Raw genomic sequence first — 7,173 nt, 5'->3', positions numbered from 1 at the left:
CTCTAAGAAATGGACGACGATTAGAAGAAAAAAAGCGCCCGACCTTCTGAGTGTAAGCTTATAAATAATATGTCCGCTCGCCGAATAATATCTTAAGGATGATCGCGGTATAACAGCGATATAACAGGCTACTTCCGAATCTTTCCTCGCGGCTATCTCTAACTTAAGTATCTAATAGATTATTATTCAGCTGCGCTTACGCTTTACGTTGAAATCGCGCCTCCTTGAAGAATGAAGGTTCACTCGTCTGCCCCTGACTCGCGTTATAATCTCGATCCTCGATTTGAATTGGTAACAACGGTAGCTCGTAGCAGGGATTTTGGAACTACACTTTGTACTTTGAAACAATAACCGAACCTCACTCTGAACCCGTTCAATGGCGACTAACGGACTGCCTGGCGTTACCTAGCGGCGCAGATGGGAAAAAACTGAGTCTCTGAAACGTGGCTGGCGGACTGCCTGGCGCCACTTAGCGGTGTCTTGAAGAGACTCGTTACGACTGGCGGGTTTGAATCTCGGCTAAGTAGGGTTGGAATCTTGGTTAATGTTTTTCTTCAATGAATATATCCAGCTTAAAAGGGCGATCTGCACCGACCCGTTACAATCAGATTCACTAGTTTTCGCAATTCTAAAATTTCCGTTACGAGCTGTCGCTGATTTTAATAAAAAAATCGAAATCGTAGAACGACTAAACGATAAGTAAGATGGGCTTTTTACTGTCAAATGCTACGTCTTTAAGATGTAAATATAAAAGTGACAGAATAATCTTCATCTTACTCATCTTTTCATATCATTAAAACATCTGGAATATACATATTATGTATAGAGATATGTATGTAAGATGTAATTATAATTATAACTATTATATATAATTATAATTATATCATATTACTATACCGTGAGATGAAAATTATTCAAGTAAAACAGAAAATTACAATACGTCACGACGATCACCTCAAAATGACGTCAAAATAACGAGAAAATAACTACAAAACTCACTTTTCGATCATTTTTCATCATTTCATTTTCACTTTATCATCATTTTTTATTATTATATTCTATCTGGATATGTATATGCAAATATATGATATTACATCAAAAATAAAAGATAAATTTATACCGAAATTAAATATATATATATATATTCTTGCATTTTGTACTCTACTGTTTATTTCATTTAATAACTATTTTAATTTTATTTTCGCTTTGTCCTTTAAGTTGTCCGTTTCACATATAAATGATCGTCTCTAACATGGCTTTATTTATCATCACTTTAAAGATAACTGCAAATTATCAAAATACACATGTATGATTTGTATACACTATTCACGACTGTGTGCATTTGCCACTTTCGTTGTATATCGCTAAATAAATTATTACACAAACCGGTATTCATAACCAGATTTTATATTTAAGATCTTAAGTTCATCTTCAGATGTTTCGTAGCCAATGAAACGAGCTGTACAACATCTGAAGATGAACTTAAGATGGTCTTATATTTGATTATGAATACCGGATTTAGACATGTTTTCGCAAGTGTACTGCAACAGTTTAAATACAACGTTCCTTTTATTCAATACATTGAAAAAAGAAGTTTTTCTTATTTTGAAATCGTAAAAGAAACGAAAACGATGTCTCTTTTCGTCAAAGTTCCGGCTATGTAATTAAAAGAAGGTACAAACAAACAACGAAATCTTAATACTTCATATGCAATGGAAAATGCACTATTTATTATTTCCCTTGTTTGTTCAATTCTTTCTTCTTCTCTTCGTCATCGTATTTGCTAACATTAAATATTGAACGAGACGAATATTGTTCAACAAAATATTTTCACAAATGTAAAACTGGGTTTATAAGCCATCGTCTTTCGACATGCCGCATGTTTCAATCTGCAGTCTCCGACCGTAGAACAGAGTAGAAAACTGATTTGAAACATTCACATAAAAAATGAGGATACTCCTTATCTTCGCCCTCGTAGTAGCCCTTCTGGGCTGCGTGTCCTGCCGTCCAGAACCCCTTTTGGTGAGTGAAAACTTCCATTTCACCCTTAAAAGCTCGCGTGAAAAAGAGAACATACTTGCTGTTTTCGATTCATTTGCTCTATGATTTTGGTGATTTCTGCCTTATACTTTTAACGTAATCCAATTTTGCTAATTTCAAACTCGCAATTTTCTTAGTTTTCCTAGTCATTAATTCGGATATGAGCGGCAGTGTGGTCTAGTGGTAGAGCGCCAGACTTGTAGCGGAGAACCCGCGTTTCAAGTCCACCACCTGGTCACCGGAATTTTATTCCAAGCTGCCGTCCTTCATATACTGAATAAAAAGAGTGGGAATTCATATATAATAAGTTAAAACTGTTGGTCCACATACAGTCGGTAATCACTGTGTGAAAAACCTTCACGTTTAAAAAAACACTCGCCAATACGCAATGGCAGGCGTCTTAATGTCAAAATCCTTTCGAGACAATGGAAAGAGGCCTAGGAGTGGACGATGTTAAAAGCTGAAGGTGATGATGAATTCGGATGTTCAAACGATTCACTTCTTTTTATTTTAACTTTCAGCCTGTACTATCTGGCCTCACAGGAAAAAAAGGCTTGGTGGTAAGTAAAAACTTTGATTGCTCCGCTTGAAATCTCGCATGAGAAAAAGAATTTACTTCGCTGCTGTCAATTAATTCGCTCCATAATTTCGATTACAACTTTATACATTTTCAACGTGATCCGATTTTACTGATTGCAGACTCATGGCATTCTCAATAATTAACTCGAATGTTGAGTGATTAGTTTCTTTTCTTTAATTTTTAGGGTGGGTTATTAAAAGGTTTGACCGGCGGACATCATGGCGGACACAACGGCGGAGATGATTGTTTAGGCGGTGTAAAGTAATATATAAGCAGGTAGATGGTTTATTCCTTTTAACTGAACTGACTGCACTAGTTCAGGAAATATACATATACTGAAGCGTGAGAATCTCGTATATTCGCTTAATACGCTTCGATGTATGTGTAAATTTCTTAAACTAATGCATCCAGTTCAGCTAAAAAGAAAAGGCCAATAGTCATCCTTTGTTCGCACCATTATCCATGATACATTGCGAATCAGCGCGCGAACTTCAAACGGCGGTTAATATGTGAATTTCTTTAATTAATAACTCAACAATTTTCCTGCCATTTGCAAAACGGCAAAGAATTTTTCTATTCAGAACAGCATAATCTATAAGTATATGACAGCTGTTATACCTAGCAACAGATATCAGTTTATTGAACCTTCAACCTCGAATACTGAACTTTGAGCCTTGAACCTGTCGCTGGATACAACAGCTGCCCTATACTTGTAGCTTAAGCCACTCTGAAGAAAAAATCCTTTACCATTTTACAAATAACACACATTTTTGAGTAATTAATTAGATCAATTCGTATATTAACCAGCGTTTGAAGTTTGCGCGCCGTTTTGCAATGCATCATGGATAACGGTGGGAACAAAGGATCTGTTTTCTATTGCTACACTGGCTGCAACTAGCTTGTACTAGTTCTCTTTTCCTCTCTTTCCCAAGTCTCAAGAAAGAGAGAAAAGGAAAACGCTAGAGCTAGTGCTGCCAGTGCAGCAATAGAAAATAGACACAAAGAATGACTATACCTTCTCATTCTTTAGTAACGGCGGTAACGGTGGCGGCGGCGGCAGTAGCGGTGGCGGCGGCGGCGGTGGTGGCGGAGATGGTGGCGGCGGTGGTGGCGGCAGTGGCAGCGGTGGTGGCAGCGGCAGTGGTTGGAGCGGCGGCAACGGCGGCGGCAACGGCGGCGGCAACGGCGGCGGTAACGGTGGCGGTAACGGCGGCGGCAACGGCGGCGGTAACGGCGGCGGTAACGGCGGCGGTAACGGCGGCGGCAACGGCGGCGGTAACGGCGGCGGCCTCCTCGGTGGCGGCCTTATCGGCGGCCTCCTTGGCACCGGCCAAGGCAAAGGAAAAAATTGTGATGGTGGATTAGTGGATTTGTGTCTGAGTGTTTTTTAAAGTAATTTCGTCATCCAATACAAAGACAATAAGAATTTGTCGGCTTGCGTCGAAATTCAGAGCGACGCATAGATCTATTCAAAGGCAAAATCTTTTATTATTATCAGAATGATCTTTTCACTCAATAAACACATACGCGTTGTCAAACAGTTGTGATACTCTATGCTTGCTTGTAAAAATTGCACTTATCGTATCTTCAGTCTCAAACGATATTGGTTTGTAACGATGCATCCCCCCCGGCGAACACCACGGCCGACCGACCATCCGTCGGCCGTCAAACGGCGCATAGCGCCACATAAACGATCCACACGCGAAGCACGCAACCGACACGTGCACACGTAAGCAACAACGTTTGTTGTTGTTGCCAAACACACGTGTCGGAAAAACCGCGGTATAAAGGACCGCTCCGCCGTGGTATCGAGGCCAGATTCCGCCGGAGTCAGCCGAGATCGCAAGATCACCAGCTGCTCCGGATCCCATCCCCAGGTCGAGGGACCGCGACGCTGCGGATTACGCAGTCGCTGCTGTGATTACGCAGCCGAATCGACATCCTGTCATCTGGAAAGTCTGAGGTCGTACGTACGCGGTCTCTCCCGTGGATGTCGCGGGCACCGGATTCTTAACAACGTCCACTTGGGGACGGTGTGTTCGCCGTCTCCACCGGGAGCTCCTGGCCCTCTTGCCCGTGGCAGACCCCGAGATCGGCACGAGTCGGGGTGGTGTGTTCTCAACCTCGGCTACTCCACTCTAGCTATTGGGCTCTGCGTCTCCGGGGCATGCGAACGCCCCGGAATACCGTTCCGCGTACCGCGCCGCGTAGTTAGAGACAACGCGTGTCTCTCCGTCCGCACCTCGCCGGAGGTACCACCGAGCGCGCCGCGCAACCGCGAATCTACCGCCGCCGGCTGCACGTTGGCCAGGCTCGCCCGGCCGACTCCACCGTTCCTGTAAGGAGGCACGATACCGCGTGCCCTGCGCTCCGGGAGTCGACCGACGCGGGCACCCCGCATACCGCGAACAACCACCGCGACCCGCGTACCGTGACGCCGAGTTTAGCAGGTGCATTCCGTCTTGCATTCCGATGCGAAACCGAAAAATTTAAACACCGCGAACCATCAACAGACCGCGCTGGAAAGTAAATACCGCGCCCGCTCACCGCTGACACCGCGAGCTCCACGGGCCGAGCGTCACGGCTGTTCCCACGAAGTTCCGAGCAAACGAAAACAACGAGCCGACGTCACCACGTCAACACGGGATTCCGTCGCCAGTATTGTCATCCAATTCTTACTTGCGATTCAGAGCACGGCCCGTCAGAATGTTATCTTGTAACCAGCCGCGGAAGATAATTGAATAAACATCTATTTTGCCAGACATTCGCTCACTCACTCGCTCACTCGCTCACTCGCTCCTATACCAACACTCGCGCATATAAGAACGCCTGGACATCCGGCGAGCTACGCCAGGGCAAACACCGCTACCGAACACGGTCATCCGGTGTTACCGAAACAACCACCCCGCCGGCCTGGGCGGGACGAACGTCGACCGACGGGGCACGGGTCACAGGTTTCCTATAATTCGATTTACCGAATATCTATAAATGAAAAAAATAAATAAATAAATTATAACATAGCGAATTATTGTTGCAATTTTACATGCAAAGCATTTAAAGTAGGATATTAATATTAAAATAATAAAAACACTGCTACTATGAATTCGTCAATAATCATTTCATTTTGCTTTATATCCCTTTATATCCCTTCTTAACTTCTATTTCTCGTTATTACATGGACTGAACGTTAGATACTTGTAAAGGGATGAGAAATAGGGTGTAAAATGATAACGAAACGATTTCAAGAGAATAGTAGATATAGTATATTCAACTTTAACTAATGTTCGATAATAATAATAATAATAATTATTATTATATATGTATATATATTCTTATTATATTTATATAATTATATTTATATATATATAGAATTGCATAGATAATGTCGCCGCAAATGTACAATATTTGACAGGGTTTGGTTATTACGCATGATTTTTTAAAATATATTACTAGTATTTATCTGTTTGTGTATGTGTGTGTGTGTCTATCATAAATATATACATATACATACAGTCGTATAAATCTCCATACGCTTATGTATGTATATGCACATACACGTGCACATTGTATATCACACGTTTGATCCATCCGTATACGTTCGCGTTGTATTCATTTCGCCTCGTCCTAAATACGCGCCTACTCCAGTACATTTCTAATGCATGTTTCCCTCGCATCAATCGCGCCCATTGACGTTACAGCTCATGGATGGACCATCGGAATGTACAGTTGCAAGCTCGTCTAAATCTAAAGATGTCGTAGACCCTTGAGAGCACACTACTCACGTTTATAATTGGAAGGACACTTGCAAAACATCTTTGCCACGAAAAGTCGCATGCGTGTATCGTCAGAACAATTATCATCGTCCGTCGTTGCGTTGCGCGTCGGCGTTTCGCACTGTCATCGTCTCGAAACGCATGATTTTTCCATCGCCTCGTTAGAAAAACGAAAGCATATGTGGCTTCGTGAATAAAACCGCGTTACGAAGAAGGAGAAAACGACTATGTAAATGAAACGATAAAGAACGATATCTTTTTTTTCTGCACACATTTCCTTTCGCATGATTCATTATCAGAGAAATAAGAAGCAGAAGCGATAGCAAGCGACGCGCATTTGCGGTCGACGGATTTCAGAAAATATACGCCGAGCCGGAAACGAAATATGCGAGAACATATTCCTTCGTTCGTGTTATGATTGAGCGACGTTGTTTCTGCAGGATAATGTTCGTTTCATGCTCGTTTCACATTCGCACGAGCGTGGTAGCGTGGTATGGCAATCATAAACCTAGATTAATCTGTATTGTACGCATTTAGTACGTTAAGTCGTATATACAAAGAGAAAAAGAGAGAAAGAGGAGAGAGAAAAAAGAGCGGGGAAGGAAAGAGAGGAGAGGAAAGAAAGATGAGCGTATGGTCGTAGGAAGTAATCTAATAGTTATGATATCAATTTCATTCGCATACTCCTCGCGCACATTCAGCGTTAAACGCGAACCTCTGTCCTCACTTTGACTATTTTACAACGTATTCTAATCCGCAATCGGCTTAAAGTCGGCTTGA

This window comes from Dinoponera quadriceps, unplaced genomic scaffold (genome assembly GCF_001313825.1).
Source record: "Dinoponera quadriceps isolate SergipeBrazil2010 unplaced genomic scaffold, ASM131382v1 scaffold1476, whole genome shotgun sequence".
NCBI classification, from domain to species: Eukaryota; Metazoa; Arthropoda; class Insecta; order Hymenoptera; family Formicidae; genus Dinoponera; species Dinoponera quadriceps.
This window is presented reverse-complemented; position numbering follows the sequence as displayed.